General features: G+C 35.3%; 2 long non-coding RNA genes and 1 pseudogene across 2 annotated transcripts in view; 2 read left to right on the plus strand and 1 right to left on the minus strand.

Moving 5' to 3' along the window:
* Nucleotides 1–12,946, plus strand: part of LOC147498591 (uncharacterized) — a 33,598-nt gene extending 20,652 nt beyond the window's left edge. The window contains exon 5 of the long non-coding RNA XR_015194329.1: nt 12,609–12,946. This is a non-coding gene — a long non-coding RNA (uncharacterized LOC147498591). The remainder of the gene's footprint in view (nt 1–12,608) is intronic.
* LOC147498592 (uncharacterized) lies at nt 9,461–10,743 on the minus strand (annotated as a pseudogene).
* A 4,269-nt stretch (nt 12,947–17,215) lies between the features above and the next one.
* On the plus strand, nt 17,216–17,943 carry LOC147498593 (uncharacterized). Its single transcript, XR_015194787.1, has 3 exons — nt 17,216–17,418; nt 17,558–17,694; nt 17,780–17,943. It is a non-coding gene; the product is annotated as an uncharacterized LOC147498593 (long non-coding RNA).
* Nucleotides 17,944–19,073: the final 1,130 nt, after the last annotated feature.

Genomic DNA, 19,073 nt, shown 5'->3' on the forward strand with positions numbered 1-19,073 from the left:
CCGACTAAGGTTTCGGCCTATTAATACTGTTCATTATACTGTTATGTTGGACTTCGTGCCATTTGTTTTATTAAATTTTATTAAATTTCGGATTTGCATTTGAACTGTCGAATTTTGTTAAAATTGGTAACCGCCGGCTTCGAAGCAGAGCATCAATAAGCGTCGCCAAAACAGTGACAAATCTTTCTTTGGCTTGTTGAACTTTCTGTATTTGTTGTTGGTGTTTGGTTGTGGACTGATGAGGGTCGAGTGGGGGCAGTGAAGCTTGGAGGCGTTAATGGCGGTGGCCGAACCGGTGGTTGGGCTGTTTTTTTTGGTTTGATTGGTTGAATGATGTTTGGTGGTAGTGGGGATGGTTGGGGGCTGTCGGAAGTGGTAGAAGCCGTTAATGGTGGCGTGATTTGGCTGAAATTCGCGCTGGCGCTGGTGAGGGTGAGAGGAAAATCGAGTTGGAGGGTATCGAAATGTTGGGTTTTCATGGGATTGCAAATCCGAGTTGGTTTAGTTTGGGTTGGAGTGCCGGTGAGTGGTGGGTGGCTGGTGGGTCGGAAGGTGGTGGAGGAGAGAATTGGGGAAGAAGGGGAACCGTTGACCGAATTGGGCTTGGGCTTGGGTCAAGACCAAGTGGATCGGTTTTGTTTAGGCCCGATTCTAGTTTGTTTAGTTATTGGGCCGGTTTTGTTTTAAGTTCTTGGGCCCTAGCTTGTTTTGTTTGGGGCGAGACTAATTTGGCTTAGCCTATGGGCCAATTCAACATGTTGGGCCGGTTTTGTTTTAAATTTGTGGACCAGTTTATATTAAAGTTTTTGGGCCGAATCCAATTATGTTTTGGGCCAGTTCAGTACAAGTTTTTGGGCCAATTTCTGATATTGCTTGGGGTCAGTCCATAGGACTTAAAATAGATCTATATGGGTCTTCCAACTTTTAGACTTTTAAGTTCTAAGGTTTGGGCTTGGCCAGTTGGGTCCGAACCATTACCTTTGGTCATGAGCCCATGAGCCATGCACCTTTGCCCTTAGCCATGAACCATGGCTATGACCCTGAACCTGTCGAACATGGAAACGACAGTTTGACTTTGACAATGACGTGTCGACTTTGACTTTGACCATGCCAATTTGACTTTGACTTTGACTTTGACTGTTGACTTTTTCCCGTTTTTCACATATTTAAGAATATGGACAAATATAATAATAAAATATTGTCGAACATCATATAACGTTGTTGGTCATTATCTAATTAAGATTTGACGTTGATATTGTGATATTATATAATATGTTTGGATATATATATAATGCAATATGTTTGGGAGAAATAAATGTATAAACACTCCATTATTATATATGTGAGATGCTACTATGAGGTAGTATATGATTGGTGAATATTTGCCTACGGGATTGTGACTTAGTGCAATAATATATTGGCACGTGAAAGAATGAAAATGGTTATGAGATATATTCGAGACATTTCTAAATATTGTGGCTTAGTGCAATAAGGCAATTGACCTGTATGTGATATAGTGGATTTATTATGAGTCATTAATGTATGACACTTGAATAAATTACGTAACAAAAATCCTAGAACCTAGCTACCACAACTCATGTGATTGGCCCTTCTAGCGTTTCAGTTAATCTGAATGGCCTTCGGGCGTAACCTTCCGGGCGTTTGAAGAAAGCCGAATGGCCCTCCCCGGGCGAGCCCGAATAGTGGCTTGATTATTCCGTTCGCAAAATAGAACGATGATGCGCAATATTTTATGCCGAATAGTGGCATTACTTACATAATTGCTTCCGTGTGAGGATTTACATGGTGTGCGGCATCCCGCTCAGGGTGGTTACGCACGGAGTGGTTCATTATGTAAGGGGAGGCATGTAGATGTACATGTTCGGCGTTGGGTAGCGATTGTGGTAGCCAGGGAAACTAGGTAAGACATAGATACGACGTGATTTTAGGGACACTCAAAGAAAGCCTGAAATAATATAATTATGGTAATAAGATTGGTTGGTTATTGGTTTAGTTCGAACCTAAGGCGCCTCGATGGAGGAACTACATGCCTTATTTATAATGCGTATAGTTTATTGTGTGGTTAGTGGGAAGTTAAGGCGCCTCAGTGGAGGAACTACCTGCCTTAATTATTGTACTTGAGTATGTCATATTAGTCGTTGAAAGTTAAGGCGCCTCGGTGGAGGAACTAACTGCCGTATGGATTATGTATATATTTGTATAAGTATATATTGTTTTTAGAGCTACTCACACCAGCATTTTTATAATGCTGACCCGATTTGCATGTTTGCTTATCGGGTGTGTTCATTCAATGAACATAGTTGATAAGTTTTGACAGGTTTAGTGTTGAAGAAGAGTGGTTGCTGCTTGTGGTTTGCGTTAGCGTTGCATCTCAGGATTTGTTTTGTTTTCCCTTGAGGTGATATAGATTTTTAGTTGAGACAAAGTTATTTGTATTTTCATTTGTAAATTTTAAATAAAGAGTTATTGGAAAGAGATTTGTAACTTAATCTTATTTGTGAAGTTTTGTAATGAAGAGGACATTTGTATAATAGAAATTTTTATTGGTTTTTAATTATCCGCATATTTTAAACTGTTTATGAGTTTTTGGGAGTTGAGAGTGCATCACACCTCGGAGATCGAAGAGTCAGGAACAAATAATGTTTTTCCGAATTCTGTCGAAATTCGGGGTGTGACAATAACCTTCCTTTAATCGATATATGGTTTGTTTAGAACTGTAATTTCTTTAAAACATTAAGCTTCTTCTTTGCATACATATTAAATTGGCCAGAACCTTCTTTTCTTTTAAAATCGTCAAAACCTTCTTTTTTTTTAAAAATGGTCGGAGCCTTCTTCTATGCATTTCTCCCTATAATGGTAGCTAAGTGCACTCATGCATAAGGTGAGGTTAAAGTTCAACAAGGTTTCACGATCAGAGCCGTAGACGTTTGTAAGTCTATTTTCCTTTGTATATATGAGATTATGTCCTCTGATGATTTATAGCCAATGTGTCTTCCTATAATCTTGGACTTGATTGTGTTTAGTTTTGTAGCATACTGGAACTCCAATTCCATTCACTTGCACACCTTCACGTTTGGGTCTACGATGTGATGCGACACTTATGGAAATTTAAATGTGGCGGCAAAGGTGAGGCATTTGTAGATTGTGTTCTAATATTTCTTCTTTTCTCTTTCGTTTTGCTCCATCGTTACTAAAACATAAACATTTACTCATTATATAAGCCATTTCTTGAATTGGTTTGATTAAACTATAGCTTATTTCTTGCTTCGTTTTTCTGTGTGTTTTCTCAATTTGTACTATTCTGCATTCTACACTTCCATCTATACTTTATAATTTTTCATTATTTATGTAAATACGCATTAGTTGCCAGTAATTTCTCTCACCTTATTGGTATTTGTTTTTGTGGAACAAGGAAGATCTTTGGAAAATATTTGAAATAGTGCCAGTGGAGAAGCCCTGCTTTGATCCTCCAGTGAGTAATCATATCTTTACATTAGATTAGCTTTCATGTAAAATGTTTGTAACCGTTCTTGCCTTTTTTTTCCTACATTTTATACATATCTATTGTTCCTGAGTTAGTTTTGGTGTGCTTAGATATTTCATTTTGTATTCTTAGAAAAATCTGGTATATGCTTGGAAGCCTTTTGAAGATTTGTGGTTTTTTTTAGAAGCGTGAAATTGGGTTTCGGGTTTTGTTTGCAACCTATTGTATTTGAAAGTTTTTCCTCAATTTTTTTCCCGACTTTTTGTTTTTGGATTCTATTGTGTTTATTGCGTGAGATTTGAGAATGTGAAGTTCATGTGTTTTTGTTGGTTTTTTTGGCAGTTGAGGTTTAGTAAATACGATATTACTTCTAAGGAGGACTTCGTTGCTCTTGGTGGCTATAGATTGTGGTTTTCATTGGAGTTGCTTAATTTTCATTGTAGTTGTTGTTTACATACGATATCCTTGCGTGAATTTGAAATTATAGTGTGTGGGTTTTGATTATTTTTAATTTTTAATTTTTTTTTGTTGGGTATGGTTTTGCTGATGAATTCTTAATTAGGTTGTATTGAGTTTTGATACTGTGGTTTCTTTTGGTATCTAAGTGTTAAAAATCTATGATAACTATATAACATTATGTGTGGGGTACCGCTTATGCATATGTTATGCTACTAATGCTTACCAATATATTTTATGAAAGTAGTGTGTAGAATGTTTGAATATGTAGCTTCATTTTTATTACAGGACTTAGTACTTTATGTAGTATTCGGATTTTTCTTAAAAGTTATTAGGTTTCAGGCTGGTTCATGTGTTCTATTGTTTGTATCTTCTTGATTCATATGCTAATGTATTGGAAGTGTTTGCAAAATAACTGTGTCATTATTTATATATTAAGTCAAAGTTGTTGCGATAGTAGCATACAAAAACTTTTAAAAAAGAGAACACCTAAAGAGCCTCCGATCTATCACCAACGTTTGTCTTTCTTGACAACAGTTGTTGAGCCACCAAAACATTCCTCCTACTAGGAAGAAAAAATAATGGAAAAGCATATGGAAAGGTAGAAAAAATAACCAAATAATCATCATCCTGTATTCGTGTCTTTAGACTCCAAACTAATATGAAGAGATGGATTTTAAAAAACTCTTCAATTTGTTTCTTTTGTAATTTATTTTCTTCATCTATTTGGTGTTCTTTTAAGACCTTTTTCTTTGTCTTCTGATGGTTAGGATGACATGTGACTACAAAGGTGGAGATGATCAACGATAGCGTGCAAGAGTTTTGTTTGATTTCCAAGGACCGAGTGACAGTAAATATTCAAACTCATATATCTTTTTATTTATTGATATTTGTCTGTTTTAGTGTGCTTCTTTTGGGTTTCGAATACAAATATGAACTTTATCTTATCATATGAGGTTGTTTACTTATCTGTTAAACAATTGTGTTATGATTTTCAATTGCGTGCGAGTTTCCTCCAATTTTTCTACTTCCGGTTGTGTGGAAATTGTATTTGTCTTCAGTAATTCAACTCCAATTTTAGTTATTTGATTCAATTGATTTTCAGTAAAAGCTTGACACCATTGAACATTAAAGATGGCCTGCTTAAGGCCTTTGTGTTTAAACTGGTTGAATGCTCCTAAGTAGTGTCTTCGTCAATATGGCAGTATACCTCCAATCCAAAGATGTTGAGCTGTTAGATTTGTGTAATTAGAATTTGATTTGGCTTTTGTTCCCTTGGATATTGCTAGAGAGATTGAAAGATTGCAACAGTTAAATTTGGATTTCAGTAATAGTATGTTGGTGGGCTCGCTTGCTCGGGAGATTAGCCAATAATGTAATTGATCTTAGTATAAATGAGCTTACAGGTCAGTATGAGGATATTGAATTACTTATAACTTATCAAGGAATCGTCTCGATGGTTGTATTCCTAGCTTCTTCGATTGCAATACGAATACACAGACACTAACATGACACCTACAGGCAAGGCCAAACAATTCGACTACTTCCTCCAAGGAACGCTAATTGAGATACATGTCAGAATTATTGGAACATAAGGTGCAAACATTACAGACATATGGTACCACATTATCCACACAACTAACATTGCTTCTGGTGAGTTATCTTAGGGTTATTATTTTCCTATGAATTTGGCAACTTAATTGTATAACCTCACATTCAGCAATAGTACTGCACTTAGTTACTACACTTGGAATTATGAATATATATTGTTTTTTAAACTTAACAGGGATGCAATCATGTAATGTTCTTAAAGGTGAGTCTCATATTACAGGTTTATCCATGATTGACTTAAAAATGTTCTATTCAACTCCACTTCATTCTATGTAAATACGGTTGGATTTATGGGTGAAGCTGTAACACTTGAATCAAAAACCTAATTACTTGATTATAAGACTTGAATTATGTAACCCGTTTGCTCCAGATAGGAGATTTATCTACGAGAGCAATTTGGTTTTCATGTTGCGGCTACCCTTTGCCTTGCAAATGAGTGTATCATCCCTTTGGTAAGAAAATTGTTATTGACAATCTTTGTTAAAACACCGTTTTTGTTTGTATTGTCAGTAGACTTACACACAAATTACCAGTAATTAGTCATTGTCAATGTCTTGCATTCCATAGGGGATAGGGGATTGATATTTATGATCAAGCCATCTATAATGCTCTTGCTTTGCTTATGGTTTTTGAACCCTGATGTATGTCGCATGAACCTTCATGTTCATTAGTTAATGTTTTGCTATTCCAATGTTAAGGCTTAGGCTTTACTATTCTTGAATGGTTGATTATCACACCATGTTTGCATACACATCTGCTAAGATCACACCATGTTCGTAGCAATCTTATACAAATGCATTAATAACAAAATTATATGCAAAAGTAAAGAGATGGGAGAAGCCAAAAATATGATTATACTTTTTGTAAATATCTACGAAAATAGGTCGGGACCTATATTTTGCATTCTTACGGACCACTATCAAACAATATGATATAAAAGAGCTTTAATTTTGTGTTTATGAGTGCAATTGTAAGATTTATTAGAAATTTAGTTGTTAGTATGCTTAAATATCAACCAATTTCCCAAGTTTTTACTCAAGGTTTTGGTGCAGTTGTTCCAATACTTTAAACTTATATATTTGCAAATTCAAAAAACTTTTTTGTACTACACTCGAAGAGGTTGACAGGTTGACTGGATTTGTTGGGTTTGGTAGTCACTAAAGCTTCAGTTTCATAATTATCCTTGATGTAAATAGCGTATTAGCCTCTGTCACCCTTGTTGGTTTTTCAGGTTACTTGAGAAATTAAATAATATTTTAGCAGAATGTTTCAACTTTCATTGTGAAGTTGGTGTATGTTCTTTTCTAACTATTGCTAACTTTTATTCGACACACCAACATTCTTCAAGAGTTTGTGATGAAGGGATCGAAAACTGCTTCAAAACCTCTTCAAAGACTCATGCTCTTTTTGGGTATTTCCATTTTTTGTATTTATCATTAACTATTTTCTTAAATAGAATAAGAAGAAGAAATGAAACTTTCGTATTTGTATTCTGTTTGTATGTACATGCGTGAGAGTGCATCATATTTTTATGAACATATCCATCACTGTGAGCTCCAATTGGATTTTGTATTTTTTTTTCTCATTATTAATGAATCTTTACTTCTTTAATGAGAAAATTGTCTTAAACTGATTTTGGATGTGTACATGCACAATCAAGTGAATCTTCAATATAGGACAATGGTTCACTTCGTTTGCACAACTTTCTATTAAGTGATACCAATTGAATTTGCGTTGGCCAAATTATCAAGAAATGTCAAATGTGTGGAATGTCCACAATTTTGTTGTATATATTTTGTTCAATATAAGTTTAACTTGAATATAAGGTTCAGCGCTAGCTAGATTTGGGTAAAATATATTTTATCTAAAATATATTGATTCAATATATTTTAGATAAAACAATTGGGGAATATGGAAATTTGAAACACTTTCCAAGATTTGGTATTCAAATTATGGATTCAATTATGTTGGCTCTTGCTGTTTGAAGGCATGGTACTCTAGATTCGAAATAATATACCTATTGATACCGTCCATCTCCATCTTAGTTGGAATTCTATGGACTATCATACCGTGTACTCTGATATTTGTTTGTTTGAGTTTAGACAAACTCCACAAAGATTTCATGTTTTAGTGCAGAGTTGAGAGTTAGGTAGTATTTTCATATACTCCATGTGCAGAGCATGTGCCACTACTAAAAAAATGACATATTATGACGCTTGTTTTTTATCTATCTTGACGGCTTTGTTAAAAACCATCAAGATAGGTGTTTTAGTAATATTTTTATGACGGCTATTGCAATATTATGTCGTGTATGACACAAGCGTCAAGAAAATATAATAAATTTATGACGGTTAGTACAACATTATGTCGTGTATGACACAAACGTCAAGAAAATATAATAAATTTATGACGGCTGTTGTAACATTATGTCGTGTATGACACAAACGTCAAAAAAATATAATAATTTTATAACGGCTGTTGCAACATTATGTCGTGTATAACATAAGCATCAAGAAAATATGGTGGTGTTTCCTAAAACAGTCAAATTAGCAATAGAATAAACCGTCAACGTTCTCACAATTTTTTGGGCACTAGCTAGGCTGTACCATTTTGGCTTTCAATAAAACCGTCAACAACTTTACAAAAAAAAAAATACCAAAATAATAAACTCCTCACTAAGAATTGAACCGGTCAATAGACTCCTCAGTCCTCACTTATGGAAACCGCAATAGAGAAATCCAAGTTCCCCTCTCCAATGAAAATTCTCCCGCTCACCTCAATTGTTTTTCCCTCTCACCGGATATTAAGGGATTGATGTTAGGGTTACGCCTACTTTCTTCCCCTTCCATTGCAAACCCTAACTGTTACGCCTTTTTTTTTTCTTAGTCTCGTTGGTTTCTCGCACACTCACTTCTTTGCTGCGCTTAAACTTGTTTGAGAAGGGATCAGTCTGATTACTACTACAACAAAGTTTTCTAAAATCTAAAAGTAAGTATTTTATTTTTTGTTTATTTCTTTTTTCTTGTTTAAATTGTTTGTAGAAATATTTTTTATTGCATTCGAATTTTTTGTTTTCAATGAGAACCTCAGTCTGAGGTTTCAAATCATCTGAAAAAATGCAACAATATTATGTTTTCTCCCTCTCTCTCTCTCACCGCAGCTACACTATTCTCTCGCTCTTAACAGACTTATTCTTAAAGTTTTGTTTATGCAATGTTTGATTGGAAGCTTCAATCCTCCTAAACTAAATCCATTAAAGTATTTGTCGGTCTAGATGGTGGTTTTTTTCCGCTGTAGAGCTGTACTCTTAGTCTTATCTCTTGAAGATTTCTATCAATCTCTGTGAAATCTACAGATCTTGTAGGCTTCCTAGCACTGCCCTACGATGAATCCCATTTGAAGACAAAACACCCAAACAACGTCTCTCTTCATTCCTCCTATATACTGGATCAGTGAGAGAGATGTGGCATTAGTATCGTTAGTTGGTGTTGCTACAATGTTTCATCTTGCAGAGATGCATCTACTGCTCTTTTTTTTTTTTTTTTTTTTTTTTAAAAATTGAATTTGTTCTTATGTTCAGGATTCATATTTTTAAGTTGTGGGTTCCCTTTTACATAATTAAGCTTGTGCGAAATGTTTTACTCAATTCTAGGATGGGGCAGGTCGTATTGGGAAAATGCTATTCACAAGGCAAGGAAAGAAATTTGGCTATGATTTAAAACAGGTAAAGTTGCACTTACAAACGTAGCACTTTTACTTTTTTTAGTTCAAGATATGATCAAAAGAAAACAAAAATCCAACAGGTAAAACATGTTCTACAAGTAATTCTGTAATCAGTGTGGAGATCCCCTGGATGACAAATCTAGAAGTCAAAACCAGTATAATTTATCACCATTCATCGGATCGCTGCAGAGCCATCCCCTTCATTTTCATGAGGCTGCTCTCAATGTTTCAAATACAGTGTTTATACATGCGTGTAAGGCCATTATATGCTTGAACAGCGTGTTGGAGTTGTGCAGAAAGCTTCATGACCTCAGCAGAAAGTTCCTCTACTCTACTTTTGTTCTTTTGCAAGTTGCCCCTCAAGTAACAAATATTCATCTGTGTAAACTTTAGCACCTGCAACATTTCCACGATCTTTCTCAGCTTAAAAAAATCTTGACTGGACCTTTGCGTTACCCATAGGTAGTATGCTAGTCTTTTCAGTTCTTGATTTATCCAGTAAACCACGGAGTTCTTCATTCTACCTAAGACAGTCTTTGACCTGGTTCTGCCATTGTACCACCACTGCGGTTGCTTCTTCATAAGAGGCCGAGATATTATAATTTTCCTCAAAAAGCCTCTCTATCTCTGAAGATTGTGAGTCGATCTCCATCAGAAGTTTCTGACGACTATTTTCCAGTCTCTCAACCATGACTGCCATATCATGCAATTGTTTCTCAAATCTATCCTTGTCTTCCTTTGAAAGTTCCTTGTTAGCAGCTTCATCCATAGCTTCTGAGGTCTTTTTTGATAAAGCTACAAGTCTTTCTTCCAACTCTTGCTTTTCAACAATAAGCAACGAATTCCTAGATTGCTCCTCTGCTAATATTCGTTGCTCCCTGTTCTTTGCGGAGCTTCACTTGCTGCAACTCAGAGTTCAAATTGGCAAACTCTTTTTCCATGCTTTGGAAATGATCTTGTGAGATACCCATAGAAGAGATGCCACCAAGTGGATTCATTATTGCTTGTTGCTGTAAAGAATTTAATTATGCTCTCAAAGCTGCAGCATCTTCCTCGGTTAAATCGCTTTGTTCCTCTTCGCCTCCTTCAATCTCTTCTTGACCATCCGGTGGGCTGAAAATCCTCCCGCAGTAACTGCTGCATCTTTTTCCATGGCCACATCGAAGAGCTTTCCTCGGTGAGAGCATTTTACGCTCCAGGTTATTCAAACGCTTGTGCAACGCATCATTTTCAATTTCCTTTGCTTGAAGCTCAGAGAGTTGGCCACCACTTTGTGATCTATTGATTCCCAAAGACGGAAGTGGATTGGAAGAAGATTGGAGATCAGGCCCTGATGATGCTTTGCTTAGTCTTTCTGCCGCTCTTTTTTGACGAATTTCTTCCAACGTTCGTCTGCCTAGAGTTGCGTGGTCACCTCGTGCACACAGTAGCTCATAACAATATTGTATTATGATGTTGTTTTATGTTGTTCTAAGAGTGAGCTATATAACCTTGTGGACACATTTAGCTCATAACAATTTCGTTTTTATAATGCTGTTTATCGTTGTTCTAACAGTGACCCTTGCTATTCATGTACTCCTTCCAGGTCACAGTGGATTTTCCGTGATGGCATGATCCATGACTCATGCTTCATTTAATTTTGAAATTTTGGCAAGAGTATAATAGTATTTTATATAGAAATGTTGAAAATCTTATTTTCTTTATTATTGTTCATTTCGGTAGAATTGATTTGCTCATTTCAGGTGCATACTGAAGTATTTTTCAGCGACCGCCCTGTGCTAAGGGTATGTAATACAAAGGAAATGATTGATAAGCACTTGAAAGCAACAGGAGGCAGAGTTTTTTCTCGTTTCCCCCAGAACTGAATGGATACCTACAATTGGTATCCCAAGAATTGTTATTTATCATACTAATTGCAAGTATATAAAAAGAACAGAGATGATTGTAATTTCTTTGTTGACTTATGTAGCTAATGGAGTTGGCTAACACTAGGACATATACAAGCGCAGACCTTATTGAAATTCGTTTGGAGTTTATCAAGTACATCAAGAAATTTATCTCGGCATAGGTATGTGTACCATTTATATATCTTTTATGTTTGATAGGTATTTGGGGGTTGTATATGAAGCTTTAGTTTGAAGTTTTTCTACCATACATTTCGAATTTAGGTCTAACTTCTTATGTTCTTTCCTTTGCCTATTAGCTAAAGGGTTATTTGTGTACTTGTGGTAGATATATATACAGATCAGATATATCCTACAGTGGTGTACGTATGTTATTTCGGGCTTAACCAATATGATTCTCTGTCATAGTTGATTGTATCTCTTTCGTTTAGTAGTTATTGACTTAGTGTGCTAACACATTGTTTGTGTATTTTTTTTAATACTGTGTAGAAGTCGTTATATGATTATAGTTTCAGTTTACTTATTAAACAAACTAACACATTCTTCTTCATATTGTTTTTTAGGTTATAAGTGAGATAAGGTAGCTCAATTAAGTTTGTTTGAGATGGATTAGTTGATTAGCAATTTGTTGGATGGGTTATGTAAATTGCATTGTTGTTGGATTATGAGACTTGCTTGATTTTGAATAAAGTGCTTAAGTTATTTAATTTTTTTCTCCGTGAATAAATCATGTAATATGAACAAGTTCTTGGAATGATTTATGTTGGTAATAAAAGTATGATTCTTGTTTCCGTAATGGACTCTAGCTGTCAGGTGTCTAAATGTATTGGTGGTGTCTGAATGTATTGGTTTACAAGAATTTCAAATTTACAGGAATTTTCAGATTTACAGAAAAAAAAAAAAAAAAAAAAGGAGTTATGACTGCTTCCAAAGAACTGTCATGTGGCATACCAATTTTTGACAGTTTTTAGTGTTAATTTCTTGACGCTTTTGTTTCTCAGGGTGAGGCTTAAATAAAAACAGTCATAAATGAAGGTTTAGTTCTTGACACTTTTTCTAATAAACTATGATGGTTAAGTAAAACATGTCATGCAAAAGGATCCAGTTATGACGTTTATAAATGAATTTTTGTGATATTAAGTTTGAGCTTTTATGTCAGCTTCTCCAGAACCGTCATCATCTTTATGACGTTTTTTGTTAACTTTTATGACGGACTCTATAATGACGGTTGTTTTTTAAATGAAAAAATGTCATTAAACCTGTTTCATGACGGCTAAAAGCCGTCATCACAAGTCATTTTTTTAGTAGTGTATCATGCCTAGATTACTTGGTTACCTTGTCTATCGGAGCATTTACTGGCTATTTTATATCAAGTTATATTGAGTGTTACCACCTCTTTTCAATTACAGGATTCTAGTGTGTTAAAAGATGTGAGATAGGATTTTGGGGTTCCTTTGGAGGAAGGAATGCTACCAATTGGGAAAGCGCTGTGGATTTGTCCAATTTGTTCATATGTGGGTGATCGACTTTGACGAGATTATGTTATTTTTTCATTTGGATTTGGATTAGGTTGATTATATTTATATGAATTAGATGGGAAATGTGTTATTTACTTCATTACGTTTTACGATTAAGTACAAACATATATTGGTTATCTAAGAAGATTGGAATGTTTCAATGAAATTAGCAATATATATGGGTGTTATTTGAAATTTAATGGATCATATTTAGGTATGTAGTTTATTCAGGTGTGTAGTTTATTGCAGGTCCCAAATTTTGTGAGTTTTCATATATATATACATATCACGGTTTTATCCAAACCGTCATAACTAATGGTACTTTTTATGACCGTTCAAAAGGATGAATATATAACAGTTTATTTAAAACTGTCACAAATGATATGATTTATTGTGATGGTTTTTGAGCAGTTGTTACGTTTTATATGGTTTTATGACTGTTAAAAAAGATGAATGTATAACCGTTTATTTAAAACCGTCACAAATGATATGATTTGTTGTGACGGTTTTTAAGCAGTTGTTACTGTTTTTTTATGGTAGAGAGAGGCTAGACTGGAACAAATATTTGTGACGGTTTTGAGAAAAAAATAAATGACTCCCACTCCGTCACGATTTTGGAAAAAAAAAACAGTGACAAAAAACTTTTTGTCACTGTTTTTAACAGTGATATAAAGCCTTTGTTCTTGTAGTGCTTGTTCTTTACTTTGCTTCTTCACTTTGTTTCCATCCTTAGTTTTTTTTTTGGCTTTTGACTCATTCGATTTTGTTTTTGGAGTTCTAACTTTTTCTTTTCTTTTCTTTGGATGGAAACTTTCTTTTCTTATTTGAAGCAGCTAACAAATTTTTGGTTTCACAGGTCTTTCTCTTTCCTATTCTTCATTTAATCTCTATTCTCAGACTCATTCACAAATAGGTAGGCTGATTTTTATTTTTATTTTTATTTTGTTTTGTAAAAGGATAAAGGATTTGTAGTTTATGAAAGGCTAAAGAAAGGCTCAGAGGGGCAACTAGCGGAAATAATTTCATATAGGTTTGAATTTCTGGCTATATTGATCCAAAAAGGGCCTAAATTCTCGCTTAAGACATGGTATAGTGATCAAGCAAGTGGACGTGTGATTTCTTTATTCGGAATTTACTTATCCCTTGTGTCATTTCTCAAATATTTCATTCATATAAGACTTTAGGCTATATTCTCACTGGATTTGTAGAATAAGTACTCTAGCCTAGATTTCATAAACTTACTGCCAAACAATCATAGATACTCATGGAATATATTTATAGAAAGATGCAATGATTATTACCTACATATTAACCTAAATTTCTAAAAACTATTCTAATATAAGAGCTAATGTGAAATATGTAGACTATTATCATCATAGAGAAAGAAACAATATCAATATTTCTAAGTGTACAACATAATTTTTTTATTTATATTTATAATTTTTTTTTTAAATTTTTACTATAAAACAAGTGCATATTATATATGTATTATCCTAATAGGTGCCTTAAATTACGCGTGTTTCTATGTCACTCCCAAACAAGAACATGCTTTGTCCTCAAAGTATTAAAATAAGAAGAGTAGAAAATACAATAGAAATGCGTGAAAATTGAAGAACACCCTGCAAAACAAATTTAGAACATACTAATATATATAAATAAAAACAGACGCAACTCTATATGAGTTCTACCCGTTATGGGGTTAACAAGAATTAACTTGTTTGGGACATAAGCAGACACTAACAAAAATAAAAACTTACCTCATATCCCGCATTTACACGTCGTCCTCCTCCTCAATAAAGAATTAAGGTTCTTTGGCATCCTGCCATGCCATGATAATTTGTGAGGCCTCACGCCATTTATCATCTACAATTGCTAACCGGTTAAGCGCCACTTGGTCGGATGAGGTATAAGGGGTAACCCAATTAGGTTGTAGCCTCCACCCTGGCTAAGTCATTGCACGGAATGAGCATATAATGCAATTGGTGGGTCGCACTGTCAACCCCAACCCAATCTGTGAAACGGGCACAAAAATCCAGAAAGAAACATAGCATTATTCGACAAACTAAGACATAGATAAGAAGATATTTATGCCTCATACTGTGAACTCGGGCTAAACTAGAAACTAAGGTTTAGGGAAGGTCATAGAGCATACGTCTCGTGGCTAAAGCAAGGAAGACATTGCAAGTGGCGTCATTCACAGAAGAAAATCGCCATTCCCCTAATATGTTTAGCATGATAAAAAAAACATCACGTACCGTACCCACGTTAAGGGACAAGCTACCAAGGGTTACGTTATATTGCCCTTGGTCCTCTATACGGAAAATTCCTGCCCCATAAGCCTTATGCAAAAACTCATAGGTGTAGACATACATATTATCTACCCAATAGCCCCATGGGTCTTGAATTTCAGCAGGCATGGACAGTCCAAGAGCAAATGGCAATAAGAACTTGGTTATATCCATTGTTTCATCCTCAATGGTGACGGTGAACATATGCTCTCCATCCGGTCATTCAAAGAACATACAATGCTCATAAAAATAAGTTGTAAGTGCAGGAGAATATAGTTCATCAGGGCTTACCATTATAGGCTGCCATCCTGCCTGTATAATCATGTTGCGGAACCAAGATCCATACGTGTCACTCACGAATAAATCTTCGAATGACATCTCTGGTATGATCTGAGGAGACTTCATATCACACAACACACACTAGAACTGCTGGAGATAACCACGGAAGAACCTACAAAAAATCAGAACTGGAAGTGGCTGCGGAGGTGAAGGGCGTGGGAGCGCTCAACTTTGTTTGTGGGAGGGCGCGGGCGTGCTCTTGCCTTGCTCAATGTCCAGTGATTTTAGGGTGCGCGCGCTCTGAGCTACTACCAAAAATTTGATTTTCCCCAACAGTCGAGCAACAGCTTCCTCGATACTCATCAATTGTCGTTACCTAGCAACGGTTTAAAACTGCAAGTACTAGTAAATGACCGTCACAAATTTTTCGAGTTCGTCATATTTTATAATTGCAACTCTTTGACACTCATTTTTTGTTGGGAAATGTGTCACATCATAGATGTCGGTAAGAGAAACCGTCGCATTGTTATCCTCGATAGTTTTTTAAAATTTGCTCGATGTAATTTAGCCGTTGGAAGTAGTAATTGTTCCAAATTGTTGCAGAAACTATCACAAAATCTTCTATTATCATTGTTGACTTCTCTTAATTTCTTTTAACTGAAATTAAAACCTTTTACATTAATATTATTATTTTTTATTGTTTTTCGAATAGAAGAAGCATAATTGTAATAATTTTGAATATGGAATGAGGTGATGATATATATATATATATATATTGAGACTACATACAAATACAACTTTAGACTCTTTTAAATATATTCAGCCAAGTTTTTGTTCAAATTCCAATAGAACGCAAATATTAATTTGTTCCATTCAAGAAACATGCATGATTAAATTCACTTATATACTTATCGAATTAAACTTTAAAAATTAGTGATAATCATCTAGCTAGTTACAAACTTCAAGATAATTAAAATCAAGAAGTGATGATATTATTATTATTGTTAATTAATTATATGCAGTTAGGTACAGTTTAAAATTAAGTTTAATATTATAATCTAATTAATCAATAGGACGAAGTAATGTGAAGAGTTCAAACATCAACTATACAAAGTTTAAACTATATATGCGCGCAATATATATTAACCTACAAGTTGTTAAAAGGCATGAGCATCACATCCCTCTTTAGTTTTGAAGTGTCGATTTGTAATTAATTAAGGTTGTCGCTCCAAGTGACGTCGAAGTTTAAAATCCTATTTTTTTAGCGTCTCTCAATCCATTGGCGGGGAACTATAGGGTGTAGATAGTTATAATTTATACATTAGTGTGAAATTGGAGTATAATTTGAACCCCGGCACACCCAGTTAGCTAGACATGTTTACACCCCCACCCACGGCCCCTACTAGGGCAGGGAACGGGTTGGGTTCGGGTTGGATATGGCTATATCCGAATCCAAATAAAACTGAAATCTTATATCCGAACCCGACCAACCCGATCGGATAACACTAAAAATGCAAAAAAAGCCCATAAAATATATCCGAACCCGACGCAAATAAATAAACGGATATGAAAATCGATCCAAACCCGAACTATTCGGATTCGGGTCAAACCCGACTCGATTCCCCTAGCCCCCCCCACACACACACACACACACACACACACACACACACACACACACACAAAGTTTAGCATGGTTTCACCCCACTGAACCGCATACATGCACACATGCACAATTACATAAACTGTTGACTATAGTAAAAAGAAAAGAAAACAAGTGGGCCTTTGAAAATGGGTTAACATGGTTTTTGCCCATGGACTTGGTTAAAATAAGTGACCCGAATCAGACCCCAAAAAGCATGATCAAATGTGGCTGACCTAAGTCGTGGATGATAACAAATGAGAATGGGGTTATTTCTCCCTGAATTGCCGCGCATATCGAAGCGCCAAACCATCGAATTTCTTCTAAAACACCCGCGAAATAACTAACTCCCTCTAGAAAGATTGCACGAAACCCACACTCCCATGGTCGTGCAAGTTAGTTTTCCTCCATCTTCTCCACAATCCAGGTGCTTATATATATGTGGTTCAGCCCATGTCGTTTTTCACAAATCCAGAGCTTTCTTCCAAAGAGTTTGGTATGGAAACTTTTACTCTGTGAAATAGTTCTTCTGCCTTATTAGAATCTTTACTTGTTACTTCTTTAATTGTTAGTTTTAGTTTGGGACTTTGGTGTTTGTCACTCTAACTAGTGTCTTGGATTTTTCATCTGTATAGACTTATGGATCCTTTGGACGAACAAGATGGTAGCAATTTGCAAGGTGCTGGACAAGAAGACGATAGCAATTCGCAAGGTGATGGACATGACCGTAGCAATTTGCAAGGTACTGATTTGGGTGACAATGAGATAGGTGGTAATATACTGTGTACCCTAAACATTCTTGTTTTATAACATTTTATTTTATGGTGTTACCATATTTATTATTCTGACACATGTAGGAGGGACACCTGCAGTGACTTCTTTTACCAAGAGAGGACCCTCAAAAGGCCCTAAAGCATTACCTGATGGGAAGAAAAGGAAAGTTAGTACTAATGAGCTAGGACAGCCCAATGGGTTAGATCTGGATACCAGGGCATTTATTACCGGGTTAGGAGTGAACACTAGGAAATATGTTCCAATAACATACCGTAACTTTCGTGTGTAGTGCCAATTGACTATAAAAAAGAGTTTTTTGAGTGTTTTGGAGGTATATTATCTTTTAACTATGTTTATTAAATTTAAGTATGAGTTTATTGCTTTAAGACATACTACAATGTGTACTAATCAATGTTACTTTTACATGCATATTAGGACAATTTTGATTTTGATGACGTTTCACTAGAGTACCTCAGAGAGAGTATGGATCAAGCTTGGAGAAATCACAGGCATAACTTGCATAAGTGCCATATCAAAGGTAAAAGTTGGGCATCGAGTGAGAGCAGCTTCACCCCCCCTTTTTGAACTGAGAGCAGTGGTATTGGTTTCTGGAATACACAAAGAGTGAGAAGTTTCAGGTCTCAATTACATAATCCTGTTTTTTTCTTTGACTCCTCTTTGATTAAGTATTTGACGACTTTAATTAGTAATGAGTTAATGATTTTTTTGTTGGATTAACTTAGGCTGCAAGCAAAAGAAACAAGGCTAACTGTTCAAACTTCGAGAGCACCAAATACACTTGGCGGGGGAGGAGCATGGCTGCCACACGGCATGTCATTGTGAGTATGGTTCAATTCTTTTGTGGAGTGTGATAATTAGGCATGTTTTATTTTTTTTTAAAGATGCAATAAAGGAATTAGAAGATTAAATTAACATAGTTGTTTTATACTCACATACACCTATATTTTAAGGGTGTGGAAAACAAGTTCAAGTCTGACTTGGAGGTTGGGAGGGCAGAGGTATACATTCGAGCCCATACTAAGAAAGACAAAACCATTCAGTGTCCTGAGATCACTGTAAGTGCTAAAAAATTGACTACATTTTATTCTTCAGTCACTCATAGTTTTACAAAGGTTATTAGTTTATATTGCTAACTAATTAAAAATGTTTTAGGAAAAAATTCAAAGAATTGTGAATTCTGATCCTTCGTCCAACATTTTGAGTGTTGATGATGCACTTGCACAGGCAAGTAATACTTAATGCATTGATATATATCTTTATATATTTATTCCATCTGTTTTTTATGTGTAAATCGGATTAGTCTACAGACACTTGGAAAAGACAAAAGTGGACGTATGAGAGGTATGGGTGCTAGTG

The sequence above is a fragment of the Coptis chinensis genome, chromosome 5 (genome assembly GCF_015680905.1).
Source record: "Coptis chinensis isolate HL-2020 chromosome 5, ASM1568090v1, whole genome shotgun sequence".
NCBI lineage: Eukaryota > Viridiplantae > Streptophyta > Magnoliopsida > Ranunculales > Ranunculaceae > Coptis > Coptis chinensis.